General features: G+C 41.7%; 1 long non-coding RNA gene across 1 annotated transcript in view; it reads right to left on the bottom strand.

The window, feature by feature from the left end:
• LOC137422652 (uncharacterized) overlaps positions 1-15928 on the bottom strand; it is a 1758619-nt gene that overhangs the window by 1603280 nt on the left and 139411 nt on the right. The window lies entirely within an intron of this gene.

Below are 15928 nucleotides of genomic sequence, written 5' to 3'. Positions count from 1 at the left end.
TGATTTTCTTAGCCCCTTACCTAGAGTTGAATCTCTTGGATGATTTTCTTAGCCCCTTACCTAGAGTTGAATCTCTTGGATGATTTTCTTAGCCCCTTACCTAGAGTGGCTGTATACCTTGTCTGGGGCGATATCCATCAAAATAATTTTTTTTAAAGTGTTTTATTTTTTAATGTTTTATATACATGACAAAATGTCCAAGTTATTTTAAAGAAAATCCTGTTTGCTGGTAACAAATATGATGGGTGATAATTTGAAAAGGGGTTTAGTTTGGTTGATTCACCTTTATTTTAAGGATGGACTGGGGTTTGATGTGTTATGTTGTCTTCACTCACTTTGTGTGTGTTTATAATGCCATAATTATGGTGGCCAGGATGGCCTAGAGGTACACACACTCACCTCTGAGCCGTCTCGTCTCGTTCAAGTCCCGACCCAGCTATATACTGTCATCCCGGTGTTTCACGGCTAGGGTGATTCATCAGTGTGTGTGCCGTCCCTCGGATGGATGTTAAACTGCCGTCCCGTTTGCCAGCATCTGTCGGTGGATGTTAAATATCCCATGGTGGCATGACCGCGCCCTCAGTCAATGAAACGATGCCATAATTTAGGATTCCAGGATGAAAGAGTTGCTTTTTTGTCAGAGATAAAGTTATCTGGCAAACCGCATAACTTACCCTTTTTGCACCCTGATGATTTGAAGATGCCTTGAAGGGACAACAGTTGGACACAACAAGCAAGGAAATGAGTGAACAGGAGAAGGAAGAACAGAGGGAATCATACACTTAACTCAGAGGGTTGCATTAGGGGACAGTTAATAGGGACAGAAAAGAACCCGAAGCTAAAGCGAGGTGATGGAAAATTTCCGACTTTAACAACTGCATGGAAGCGTTGGATTGAACTGTCTCAGGAAGGCGGTTCCACAAGTGGGAGGAAGGAGGAACCAAGGGCAGTAAGCTTAGATTTGGAATGTTAACAAAGAGGGTGTTATTGGAAGAATGCATGCATCTTGGAGGGGAGGTGAACTGAAAGAACAGGGAGCGGGAACAAGAGAATTGGGAGAAGACAGAATGCGGTACTCTGACCTATCTGTGATGACAAAGCAGCAGTATTTGCATTTTTCCTTCTTTTTGTGAGATGTACCAATGATGTTGAGAGCTTTGGATTCAATAGCAGTTTGGGGAGAAAAGTCTGAAGTGGGACACCTACCCGTGCTGGAGAACAGTGTTATTTATTGAGCTATAGAAAAACGCCTTGTAGGCTGTAAGAAGTTCAGGTTTCCCAAAGAAGGACCTATCCATGGGAAGATAACCCATCTGTGTTTGCCTTTGGAGTCTGTACAAGAGAGGCCATGGCTGATGCTGAAGGCCAGACGTTCTAGGGATTGAACCTCCTCCAATGGTTGATCAAGGGAATTGATAGGCTCAGAAACGTTCCCTTCTCAGGTGACAATGTCAGCGTCCAGACGGCAATGCTTATGCGAGAGCAATGTGGGAACTGAAAGGAATGGCAGATCAGCTTTGGAGGCAAAGTTTGACATTTTGGCTTAATGTGAGCAGAATTGGCAGTGAAGTTTGTAATGGTGAAGGGGAGAAGGGAGAGGTGGGGTTGGCAGTCAATCAGGAGAATTAAAAAAAAGTTGAGCCTTGTGGAAGAACTAGAACACAGAACAAAACAGAATAGAACACAGTGCAAAGCAGGCAAACACACCAACAGCTGGGTAGAGGAACACTCGGAGTAAGAATGGGCATGGGTGAAAAACATGAGGAGGTAAAGGGAGGGGGAGGAATATACAGGAGTTGGGAAGTGGGATACAAGCTGAAGCACAAATGAGGTACTGAATCGACAGGAGGGGAAAACCAGGGAGAAAAGAGTAATGGAACAAATAAACGGAAAGGTGGGGTGGAGGGAGAGGGGAGAAAGCAATAACTCTGAAAGAAAGGGGTAGGCTTTGGGAGGATTAATGGGTGTAGAAAAGATAATGAATAGGAACGGGGGTGATCTAAACAGGAGATGAACAACCATCTTGATACCCAGGAGGAAAGAATGAGTTTGAACAGACTGCGAAGAAGAACAAATGTGTGAAGGTGAGCAATGATCCTTGGTCTTCGGAGATTCACTAGAAGTTGGTTACTGGCACACTATGTGTGCCCTCGAGAAATATAGGCGGGGGGGGGGGGGGGACACGTTGGAGAGGCCACCAACGTGTCTGTGATACAGGGGCAACAGGTCCAGATGTTCATTTTCGTCGCAGGCGATTCCATTTGTTTCTATAGCCTTATCGTTCATGGCATCAAGACATGAATGGTGTGAGGCAGGTGCGCCAGCCCAAAGGGAAGTACAGTACAATACTCAATCAAGCCGGGGATGAAGGTGATGTACATTGTATGAAGTTTGATTTTACCAAGGAAAGACTTGGCACAACACAGCGTACCCAGTTGTCAGCTGGCTTTGGAGGCAAACTTAAATATGTGGTTTGCCTTGGAGAGATTTGGCTGTTGTTGAAACCCAAAGATTTGAGGTACTGTATTTCATTGAGAGGTTTGTTAAGGAAATAGATGAAAGGGTTCGTCAGATTATCGCTTCGTCGAGGCAAAGTGAGCGTGAGATTTGCCAGGGTTAAAATACGTATTCAAGTGTTAGACCAGCTCCTTATTGTTTCAATGTCTGCAGAGAGCGGAGGCTTCTACCTGCCTATCTGAAGGGTGATGGATGTTACGGCAAAAGGTGGAGTTGTCAGTGAAAAGGTAAAGTTTCCCAGATAATCCGAAACAGTGTTGATGAAGATGAGTAACAGGACTGGACCCTAGTACGCTACTTTGGGGCACTCCAGCCTCCACAGAAAGAGGAGATTAGAGGTTCCCACTGAGAACAACACGATGAGAGTGGAGGAAGTCAGCACGCAATGAGAGGAGGTGGCCTTTTATGCTGTGGCCTGAGAGTTTGGAAAGCAAAGCAGGTTGCAAGACTGTCGTATGCTGGAGATTTGTGCAGAGATGTGCTGCTTTATTGGCTGAGATTCAGGGCCTCCATCCATTGCTCGGAAAACGGCAGCAGCATGTTGAAGACGAAGTGACTACGGCAAAAGCAGAAATCTGCCAACAATTTATATTTTCCGATTTAAATGTAGCTCCCAACCTGCGATTAAGGCGTTCATGCAGCACCGGTCCACCTCGTGCCAGAGCAGCGAAGAAGAATTGCTTTCCTGAGATGCCTTTTGTTTCTCAAATTCCAATTTCTTTCTGCAGTAGTGCAATGAAACTTGTGCTGTCTGTTTGTTCTACATTTCATTATGGCATCTACTGCTATGTTTTCATTCATGTTTTTCCTTTGGGGCTCCCTTAGTGACAAATTTCATTTGAGGATTTTGTTCTCATCGCTGCTATGTATTTAAACTGAATATTTCCCACGTGCATTGAAGGCTTAGTCGAATGATGGGCGTCTTTATTAAAACATTTTTAATCTTGATTTTACATCAGTTGTCATCTTTTATCGATTGTACAAAGTTGTACACTCCAAATTTATTTTTCATGGGGATGGATGGCCATTTCCTTTGTGGGTGCTTTTTATTGCAAAATGTATTGTTGGCGTTATCGTACACCGAATGCATTTTTTAATCGGCGTTGCTCAATGCAGTTGATGTTGAAAGTATGTTGAATGCAAATGGTCCTTTGGGTACAGAGGCCCCTCTGTTTGTGCCCTGCTTGTGCATTGTACCAGTCGTTCCATGGCTGGCTGTGTGCATGCACAAACCCTTGGTTTGGAGACCATCCCAGTTGTTTGGGAGATGGGGTGAGGTGGATGTTAACCAAAAAGCACTGGAGTGGGAGCGGAGGGAAGAGCTTTCTTTCAGGACAAGATGAAGGATTGGGGAAAGAATTAACGTGTTTGAGGAGTAAAAATTATTTTCAATTGCAATTCTTTATTTCCCTTTGAGATGGGCTAAAAATTAGCATGTTCAAGCAGTAAAAAAAAAAAATATTCAACTGCAATTCTTCATTTCCCTTTGAGACTGGGAAAAATAAATTAACGTGTTTGAGGATTGAAAAAAATTATTTTCAATTGCAATTCTTTATTTCCCTTTGAGATGGGGAAAAAATTAACGTGTTCGATGAGTAACAAGTACAAAAAGTTTTAATTAAAACAAAAGCCGCGTCGATGTTACACAATGCCTAGATGCAGCTGTGCCTATAACGTCGATGTTATAAGCACAGGACATTCCTATTGATTCGATTACTTGATGTTATTTTTGTGCAAACTGAAAATATATCGGCAATTTCCCGTGTGTGGCGACGAATTTTTAATATATCTCGGCATTTTCCCGTCTGTTATTTCAGGCGGTGTATGACTACCCATGCCGTGATTGTAAAAAAAATATATCTCTGCAATTTCTCGTGTGTAGCGACACGTGAACGAAGCTATGCTCCTCTCTCCACATTATTGTGTCGACGTATAAATTAAATATTTCATCGTGACGATTGTCATCAAATGGACGAATTTTTAATATATCTCGGCATTTTCCCGTCTGTTATTTCAGGCGGTGTATGACTGACCATGCCGCGATGTAAAAAAAATATATATCTCGGCAATTTCCCGTATGTGTCAACCACTGAACTATAACACTACGTGGAACGGACGGTGCCCGTGATCCGCTGAAGCCACCGACATGTATGGCGCCCCCTATCGTATGCACCCAGAAAAATGAATGCCCCCATAGCCTTTGTGGGTAGGTGTAAGTTTTCCAAGATAAATTTTGCCATTATTTTCATCGCAAGAACGTAGTAAAAATATTGAATCCATGATTATCAATGTTACACACATGACTAATACTGTAATGTACACTGTACTTGCACAAAATACAAGGCAAAACATGGCTATCAAGGTCGAGTTTAGGTAATTTTGTGGCATACTGTCCATAATTCACACACAAAGCAAATTACAATAAACATGTCAAAAAAAATTAAAGGAAGTGTAGCACAACAAAGCGCTTAAATTGCATCATATACTTCATACATGTACACATACATAGATATAATAGTGAGTAAACATGCATAAATGTCCATGATAGGTACATGAACATTTTCTGTACAGTGTATACAGTAACAAATATGTTGCATTTCAGAAATGAGCTGATGAGAGTGAGGCAAGAACTTTCAACTGTAGTTATACAAATAACAAGGCAAATTACTGTACACAGTCAAGTGTCAAAGCTTCATACTATTAAAAAAATTACCAGTGACAATAATTTTCACTATCATTAAGATCATACATGTCTTTGAAATATCTGGATGTTGTATGCTAATAAAAAAAAAAATCCAATTTATTATCATTTTCTACATAATATAAAGTCCATGTCTACTGATGACGAAACAAAATTGTTTTGGCTAGGAGCTTCCTTACTTTGGGCCCGGTAGCAGCATCTGTTTTTACCCTTCCTAAGTGGTAGAGCTTGATCTGTCCATACCGTGATGCAATTTTCTTGATCAGGCTGTGAATGTGGTTGTTGTCAATTGTAGTATCAAACTGGTGACGGTGCAACTGAGGAAATAAGTTCATGTGGCTTGTGTTCTCCAGAACTGAGGAAGAGATAGCAGATGTCACTCCACGGCCTTGAGGAAGCTTTCCTTGAGTTATTCTTAGAAGTCGCTGGAAACATTTCTCTGTTTCTCTACATACAGATACTACGCTAGCTGATGGCCTCTGCAGCCTCCCGCGATCTTTCATGGTGACAAAGTCATGAGCATTGCCATCAGAAGATGACATTGCATTGGCACATTCCATACAGTCCATATGCAGCCTAAGAGATTTCACAATGTATCCACTGATGTAGTTGACAGCCGCATCCTTATATTCTGATAAGGGCTCAATATGTGGCATGTCACTGTAGTCATGATCTGTCTTGCTGGGTTGTCTGGGAATGAGATCATACTTTCGAGTAATGTTCATAGTTGTGACATCATTGACGCTCTCAGTGTGAAGAATGGCTGTGTCATCACGAAGAATACAGTTCCCAGTGCCATTTTTTATGTGATGTCTCATCAACAGGCGTTTGTATGCAGCTTTGAACTGTCTTGCAGTGGGGTTGTTGTTGAATCCTCCACGTGCTCTGAGGGCGGAAAAGAACAATTCAATGTGATCCTGAGAGAATTTATACGTTAGTAGGTATTTGAGTGGGGCATCGGTTGGTGCGACAAGTTCTTGATACATGTTTAAAATGCTTCTGATGCTAACAACGAAGCCAACAAAACCAGTCTTTCTTGGTCCTTCACACATTTTCCTACCAGATCCATCTTTGAGACCGAGAAGGAAGACTTCAGCATCATGCAATCGTTGTTGAATGGATGCATGGTTGTCCCCTTTCAATGGTGCTTTCAGCCCCCTTCCAAACGGATTTCTGCTGTTTAAAGCATCGAAGGCTGAATCAACATGCCGAAGAAACTCTATAGTTGCACTGCAGCCCTGGAATTGTGGAAGTTGAAGTTTTTCTTCGCAATATTGCAGAGCATCAGCAACACTGGCACTGAATATTTGTGCTGCCAGGTTCACTTTCATTTTCTGCGTTCTCCACTGAATGTGGGCATTTTTTACCTTGTTCCCAAGTCGGAGTCCTTCAGATCCTTGAAGTTTGTGAAGCTCTTCAATGTATGTCCATTTCACACTTTGACCATCCTGCGTTCTAAAAATCCCACCATCTGCAAATGAATTGCGAAGTAGTTTCAGCATATGGCAGACGTCAAGTATCACATATACGCGCACGGAAGGGTCAGCTGGGTGTGGAAATGAAGGATCCATTCCATTGATGTTCACGTTTGCTCCTAGTACCTTCATCATTGCAATATGGCAGGATGGCCCATCGCACGTTAATGACACAGCACGTACACCAATGTTATTCAGTCGCAACAGACATTCCAGAACCAAATTTGCCCTTTCTGCTCCCGTCATTCCATCTATGAGGAAATATGCTAATGGTATTTTCCAAGATTCATTCACTGAGACTGCCATGAGAACAAGGGCATCTTTAGCTAATGGGGTGGCATCATCTGTTGCACCATTTCCAACATCTACATAGCCATGATATTTGCCTTCAGCAAATTCCACATGCTTGTGAATAGACATCTCGTCCAACATCAAGGCGATGATAGTCTCCTTTCCAGTTTCTCTGTTTCTGGTCACTTTTCCTGCTAGTGAGGAGAATGCCTGTTTCGTGAAACCTGGATCACCATCAATCCTACTGTACCATCTCCGAAGTTGGCGTGGGTGGGGTATGCTCAAGTCAAAAGTTTTTCTGACATATTCATAAGCCTTTGCCGAGTAGAATTGTAGTGTGAGTGCAAAGGACTTCAGCTCCTCAGGATAAGCAGATGATCCCTTTCCCTTTTTGCATTCAACGATTCTTGTCATCAAATCTTTAGGTATGCCATCAATGGTGCCATCAAGCAAGTCCGCGCAATTGGTGGAAATCAGGTTTTCATTCCGTAGCTCATTGATGACACCTCTCAGGGTCTCTACCTTCCGCTTAAAACGGCGTGTTCGTTGATGCACTACTTTCATTTTCTTTTGACATATTTCCAGTCTCTCTATGGACTTATCTAACTTGTGCTTCAATTTCCTCGGAGAGTCCATTGTAGCATAATTGTGCTCAGCCAGCGGGTCAACAGGGGCATTTTGCTGTGGCAATGGGCAAGAATGAAGATCTGGTTCCCTTAAAGGTGGTGTAGAAATGCGGACTGCTGGGCATTTCCGGTTGTTCACTTTCTGAAACAAAAAACAAAAAACAAAATTTCAAAGGGTAATTCCATGCAAACAGTGATGTACATTGCAGAAGCTAATAATTAAAATTGCTGTAATCACTATAGGAACTAGTAAATTTCATAAATTAGTATTTTAATCACAAAGTACCAGAAGGTCTTACATTGGTTGCCCATTTGTGTGCACACAAACAAAATCAGAATTTCTGCCAGTGTGCATTAGCAGGTAACATAAATGTTCCCAAAATGTGATCTCTTTCAATACATTAGTTGTCTAAGAGACTAAGACAATCAAATAGACAATGTCATCAGATATAAAGATAAATTCTTTAAAACTATTTTATTGCAGCCGTCTAATGACAGGTGCCTCTTTTGGTGAAAATTGTCATCCCTTAAACAATGGCTTTATTCCAAAGTGTTACTAAAATTCATTATGAAATTTAATTTTGTTTTACACCTCACCAATTGCATCAATTATTTCTGATGTGAAGGATTGTCTTAGTACCTCAAAACCTGATCAAGACACACAATATCAAAGATGGAATCACATGTGACATATATACTGTACATGTCACAATGTACTCTACCTGTATTTCTTAGTCTAAGTTTGATATAATTATTAATAATAGAACAGTGTACACTCAGAGCAACTTGGATTTAAATGTACAGATGTGAATACAACATACCTTTTGGAGATGACGAGGGAGGTCAAATATTGTTGGCACAGCAGAATCACGGAGCTTTACACGCAGTCCAAACGTGTGGAAGCTTTGTGCTGTGAAGTGCTTGGAGCATAGCACAGACCTGGCTGTTGGCATCCATCTGTCCCTCCGCATGTTTATCAGCCATTGCCTCAACCGATCTGGGTTGCATCGTGGAAACCTGAAAAAAAAAGTGATTACATGTAAGTGACAAAAGGGTGACAAGGGAAAAAAATGGAAAAAAATTGGCGTTTCCTTACCTGTGAAATGTCAACCCTTTCTCGCGATTTTCACGAACATCTCGATTCGTGCAGTTGATTGCAGAACAGGATGGCATTCTGTTTTACTCTAGTATCATGTCACCGAAGTGAAACAACTAAGAACAAATGTGCAATTATGAAAGAAATCTCTATATAAATCTTGCAAGATGTGTACGTCGTTCAATCACAGCGATACAAAAGCAATACGCTTTTTGCGTGACTAAATCCCATAATGCATTGCGATCCCGTGGCTTCATGTAAAACTCACTGCCTATGGGCCTTTTGTGTGTGTGTTCGCAGACTGTCCGTTCCACGTAGTGTTATAGTTCAGTGGTGTCAACACGTGAACGAAGCTATGCTCCTCTCTCCACATTATTGTGACGACGTATAAATTAAATATTTCATCGTGACGATTGTCATCAAATGGACGAATTTTTAATATATTTCGGCATTTTCCCGTCTGTTATTTCGGGCGGTGTATGACTAATCATGCCGCGATTTAAACAATATATATATATCTCGGCATTTTCCCGTCTGTTATTTCGAGCGGTGTATGACTGACCATGCCGCGATTAAAAAAGATATATATCTCAATGGACTTGAAGTTACAGGCCTTTGAGAATTCATTTCGTTCTATAAAGGGCAACTTTCATCGGATTTTCTTCCCGTTTGTTTTCAACCGAGTCTAAACTATGTTAGCGACTGTGAAAAATGAAATGATATATCGAATTTGATTTGAAAGAAAACTGTGTGAGAGAGGAAGCCACCACGGGCCTACAAAACAGGCCTCAAAGCTATGCGAGTTAATAAAATGGTGGATATTTGTTTATATGAAGCCTCTCCCAATATGGTTCCCAGAATGGGTGGAGCTTTGAGGTTTTGTCTTCTCTGCAAGAACAACAACAAGAAGAAGAAGAAGAAGCAGTTTAACAACAACAGCAGAGGGCACTCTATGAGCAGCGTCTGCGACGCGGCTAAAAAAAATCTTTTCAACTGCAATTCTTTATTTCCATTTGAGATTGGGGGAAAAAAACGTATACAAGGAGTAAAACAATTATTTTCAACTGCAATTCTTTATTTCCCTTTGAGATGGGGGGAAAAAATGAACGTGTTGAAGGAGTAAAACAAATATTTTCAACTGCAATTCCTTATTTCCCTTTGAGGTGGGGTAAAATTAACGTGTTCTATGAGTAAAACAAATCTTTTCAACTGCAATTCTTTATTTCCATTTGAGATGGGGTAAAATTAACGTGTTCGATGAGTAAAACAAATCTTTTCAACTGCAATTCTTTATTACCCTTTGAGATGGGGTAAAATTAACGTGTTCGATGAGTAAAACAAATCTTTTCAACTGCAATTCTTTATTTCCATTTGAGATGGGGGGAAAAAAACGTATACAAGGAGTAAAACAAATATTTTCAACTGCAATTCTTTATTTCGCTTTAAGGATCTCTTTCTTATTTAATGGCCACAATTATTCCCACGTTATTGTGGGATTGTCGGGGGGGGGGGGCGGGAGGGGGTGAGGAGCTTGGCCCAGTACTTTCACGAACAGACTGGCCAGGCCCAAGGTTAGGGCAGGAATTTGGAATTTGGCCAGGGTGCCGGCGATAGCTCGCCTACTCTTCACGAGTTTAAATTTGCACACCTGAAGGCCATCCTGCCAGCCCCAATTCCCTTTGAAAATTAAAAAAGAAAATAATATTCTTTTATTCCCCAACTAGAAGTGACTTTGCTGAAATGTGAGCTGGGAGGGCTTAATGATTTTATCTTCTACATTTTTCTGAATATATTCCCAACTTTTTTTCTACAACCATCAATTTGCATAATTTGTTATCCCTGCACCCGATAAACGTCATCAACTGCAACACAAGGTTAACACAAAAAAAATATTCAAATGCAAAACTTTTCAAAATGTATCTCATCAAATCGTTAATTTTCTCATTGAGATTATTAAAATGGGGAAAGCATCAAAACATGGAGTTTATAGTTTTGTGGAATATTAATTGAATACTATTTGTTTACTTTAACTTTGATTGCATTGTTAAAACTATTTTGACATGACTGAATTCATGAGGTTTGCCGAATAATTGTCACGTGTATGCATCCGAGTGGTTTTTGGCAGTTCATAGAAATAATTGTTTTGAGATGGGTCATGTAGAAAAAATACAAGATAGTGTTGTTGGATTGTTGCTGATGATTAGGAAGTTATTTTTACGTGTGACAGAGAAGTATTAGCCTTTGTCAAGGTGAGTGTCTGTCTGCATCAGTAGATAGTTACCTAAAATATGGCATACTCGGTCAATACAGGACTTTCAAAATTACTTATGGATGCTAACAAGGCCTTTTGCGCATGCGCTGTGTGTGCGTTTTCAGTAATTCGGTTCTGCTCGCCTGGCACTTTTAACCTACCGTTGTTTGCATGAAATCTGCAAGTAAAATAGTCTTTCAAACATAATTGACAGTATTTAAACAAAAGAGTGGCAATTTTAAAGTGGTTGCAATTTCATAATTGTTGTGTTGCTGGATGCAAATCGTACTCACGAAAATATAGGAAATACAAGTTTGTGTGGCAAGAGTGCCCGGAAGGCATGAATGGTGTTGGTGTCCTGGTTTCTGAGGAGTTTGTAGACAGTGTGGTGAGTGTGACGGGAGTGAGTGAAAGGTTGATGATGGTGAAAATGATGACTGGAAAGCTCTTGGTGAACGTCATCTCGGGATATGCTCCGCAGGTTGGTTGGAGCGATGAAGAGAAGGGCAAGTTCTGGTGTGCGATAGAGAAGCTGATGGAAAACGTGAAAGATGAGGAAGTTGTTGTGGTAGGAGGAGACCTAAATGGACATGTGGGAAGGAGTATGGACGGTTTTGAGGGAGTTCATGGGGGTTACGGATATGGTGTGAGAAATGGAGAAGGTGGAAGGATTTTGGAGTTTGCTGATGGAGCTGATTTGTTGATTTGTAATACGCAGTTCCAGAAAGAGGATAATAAGCTTGTTACATACACGTCAGGTGGGTCGACGACAACCGTTGACTACCTGATGGTGCGTAGGCGAGATAGGGGGCACCTCCGGGACACAAAGGTGATCCCGGGGGAGGAGGCTGTTTCACAGCACCACTTGGTTGTCTGCGACATAAGGTTGAAAGGTGCGAAGAGAGCTCGGCGGGTGAAGTACCAACCGAGAATGAAGGTGTGGAGGTTGAAAGAGGTGACAGTGAGGGAGGTATTAAAAGAGAGGCTGAGTAGGGTCGAGGATGATGTGGTTGAGCTTGAAAGTGGTTGGATGTCAATGAAAGATAGTCTGTTGGGAGCCGTTGGTGAGATATGTGGATGGACAAAAGGACCACCGAGGCACTCGGAAACATGGTGATGGGATGATAAAGTTGGAAAGAAGATTGACGAGAAGAGGAAGAAGTTCAAGGAGTGGCAGAAGGTGAAGGGTACGGGGGCAGAAAATGAAGAGCATGAAAGTTATAAGGCAGGCGTTTTACATTTCCAGGCGCTGCATGATGTCACTGTGTGTGTGAGTGTGTGTGTGTTTGTGCGTGTGTATGTGTGTGCGTGTGTATATGTGTGCGTGTGTGTGTTGTGTGTGTGTGTGTGTGTGTGTGTGTGTGTGTTTGTGTGTGTGTGTGTGTGTGTGTGTGTGTTTGTCTGTCCACTCACTTATACTTGCCTACTGGTCACAATTTTAAACCGATCTTCACGAAACTTCACCAAATGGTAGAGTCCGTGGTCCGACAAAATCCTATATATTTTTGAGGTCAAAAGGTCAAAAGGCCAACCTAGGCCAAAGGTCAACCACTTTTTTCAAATTTCTAAAATCCTCAATTTTAATCTGATTAACTTGAAATTTGAATAGGATTTCCATTCCGGATAACTGAATTCAACCACCAACTATTTTTGGGATCAGCATAGGCCAAAAGTCAACACAGACCAAAGGTCAACAACAATTTCAAATTTCTAAAACTCAATTTTCATGATTCACTTAAAATTTGAAAGGGATTTACATATCAGCTAACTGAATTCAACCACCAACTATTTTTGAGATCACAATAGGCCAAAAGGTCAACATAGGCCAAAGGTCATCTACTTTTTTTTCAAATTTCTAAAATCCTCAATTTTCATCCAATTGACTTGAAATTTGAATCGGCTTTTCATTTCGGCTAACTGAATTCAACCACCAACTATTTTTGAGATCAGCATAGGCCAAAAGGTCAACATCGGCCAATGGTCAACCACTTTTTCAAATTTCTAAAATCCTCAATTTTCATCCGATTGGCTTGAAATTTGAAAAGGATTTTCATATCAGCTAACGGAAACCAACCACCAACTATTTTTGACGTCAACATAGGCCAAAAGGTCAACATAGGCCAAATTTCTAAAATTGTCAATTTTCATCCGATTAACTTAAACTTTGAAGACGATTTGCATATCAGGTCACTGAATTCAACCACTAATTATTTTTGAGGTCAAAAGGATGCTCTTCTGAGTGCCAACTGTCACTCTTTGAGTGATTTTTCATCTGTCTGTCTGTCTGTCTGTTTGTATGTCAATTGCCTATAGGTCACCATTCGAAACCGATCTTCACAAAACTTCACCAGATGGTAGGGCTGGTCATAAAGAAGAAGCCTATTGATTTTGAGGGCAAAGGTCCACTTGAAGTCAAATTTCAAAAATTGTCATTTTTCATCAGATTCACTTGAAAGTTGAACAGCATTTGCATATCGAGTCACCAAATTGAGAAACAACTATTTTTGAGGTTAAAAGGTCAAAGGTCAACTCAAGGTCAAACTTCTAAAATCATCGATTTTAATCTGATTGACTTTAAAATTAATCAATTAAAATTAAAATTAAAATTAAATTAAAATTTAATCAAATGAAAACCAATATTCATCTGATTGACTTTAAAACTAGAACGGCACTCAGTGGAGAGCATACCTCAGCCTGGTTGGCTATATCACTCAATGGTGAAGAATCACTTTTAAAATTTTACTATCTGGATCCGGATCCGGATCTTCACCGAAATTGAATCGATTCTTCCTTGTCACAAACACAACCTGTCCAACAACTTTCGTCCAAACACATCCATAACTTTTTGAGATATCCTGCCATGTATGTATCATTTTTGGCTTGATCTCCCAATGGTGAAGACTCACTTAAAAAATTTTTAAATCCTTATATCCGAATCCATATTCAGATCTTCACCAAAATCTAATCTCTTTGTCCTTGTTAGACACCCAACCTGTCCACCAAGTTTCGTACAAATCCGTCCATAACTTTTTGCGATATCCTGTCGTTTTGAGATATCCTGTCGTTTATCGTTTTTGGCCGTATCTCTCAATGGTAAAGAATCACTTTAGAAATTTTAGTAGCCGAATCCGGATCTTCACCAAAATCTAATCATTTCGTCCTTGTGACATACGCTACATCTCTGCCAAATTTCGACTGAATCTGTCTTCAAATTTTTGAGATATTCTGTTCACAAACAAAGAAACAAAAAAAAAAACCAAAGAGACAGGGGTGAAAACATAACCTCAATCCACCTTTGGTGGCGGAGGTAATTAAATAGCAATTGCATAGTGCCTCACTGAATTGAGAAACCAAATATTTTAAAGGTCAAAAGGTCAATTAAACATCAAACTTCTAAAATCATCAATTTTTATCTGATTAGCCTGATAGTTAAACAGTACCTGTTTGCCTCACTACCGTTTGATTGATAAAATATTGCACGTCGCAGCACTATTAACCTAAAAGGTTACCAAGTTACCGTGGATGTTCATATTTGCGAGGATACGCTTCAGGTAGGATGTCAGTACAGCATTGATCTGTTCCATGGTGGTCGAGACATCTGGAGATAGTGTGACCATTAAAATATCCTCAACTGGGCTCGGATCTTCTGCAGACCCACTATCCATATGAACAACGTGGACAGAACCTTGCTGGGCCCACGAGGATACATATGACTATGATGTTTCAGGTAAGGCTGTGTTTCCAATAGGTTGACTCTACGTTGCATCAATCAAATAAGATAGGTCCCCTTTCGTTTTCTATACCAGCGGTGCGAGTGGTTTTCTATCCCGCAAGACTCAATTTTCCATGTGCTCCATCTCGGAGAAGAAGGGGGGAGGAGCCGCCGGATCACGGGCGTGGCACCACCTCGTCATCAAAGGTGGAGTCAGAGAGCCCTTACCAACCAACCATCGCCGAGGTGAGCCAGCCGGTAGGCGTGTCAGCGGAGTTGGCGGCTTGATATGGCCAAGGCCAATAAAAGGAACTGTGAGGGACTGCTTACGGAGATGAGTGAAGAGAGACGCGTGAGGAGGCCCATGAGAGAGGAGCACTGGAGAGACGTGTGAGGAGGCCCATGAGAGAGGAGCACTGGAGAGACGCGTGAGGAGGCCCATGAGAGAGGAGCACTGGAGAGACGCGTGAGGAGGTCCATGAGAGAGGAGGGAGAGAGGAGCGAACATTACATATTCATTTTTGGCGCGAACATCCTTCGGCGTGTGAGAGTCGGCGCGCTCGTCGGCGATACCAACCGCGCTGCCTGCTGGGTTTTTTCGCCACTGAACCGGAGCGTGGACATTCAAGCGGGACCTCGATGGCGTGCCGCGATCCCCGGACCTCCCTGCCCACCATCTCGGTGGACCGTCTGTCCCTCATCCTTCCTGCCATTCCTGCCTGCAATTCCCATTCGTGTACGTGAGTTTGTTCTGTCTGTATTGTCCTGGGTTTAAGTAAGACTGTTTTAAGGTTTGTGCTGTGTCTTCTTCTTCTTCTTCTTCCTCTGTAAATTACTTTCGTTCCTGCTCTTCCTTTGGTTTGTTGTAAATAATTAATAAATACCTGTTCCTCCTTATTCTTTTGGTTTCATTCTCGTCCGATCGTCTTTGTCTTTTCCCCATTTGAGTACCTGTGGCGCGATTTTGGCCGAACCGCTTTTAATCGGGTTTAGTCTCATCGTTAATGGCCCGCGCCACAGCTCGCTTCGCTCAGCGCAATCCATCCATTATGCTGCGGCCCGGGCGGGAGTATTTCCTCGCTTACCGGAAGGCGCTGGTACTTAGGTCATAGCAATAATTGTCCTACTACCCTATTCAGCGCTGACCGGGATTGGCGAGATACCCCCAGGACCGGTCGGACGGCCAGCTTAACAGGACAAGGGGATTAACCCCCCCACCCCTTGCTAACGGGAGTGCCGTCCCCCGGATCCGTAACAAT

This window comes from Myxine glutinosa, chromosome 2, assembly GCF_964187855.1.
Source record: "Myxine glutinosa chromosome 2, kmMyxGlut1.1, whole genome shotgun sequence".
Classification (NCBI taxonomy): Eukaryota; Metazoa; Chordata; class Myxini; order Myxiniformes; family Myxinidae; genus Myxine; species Myxine glutinosa.
The sequence above is the reverse complement of the archived record's forward strand: the minus strand, read 5'-3'. Positions and strand labels throughout refer to the sequence as shown.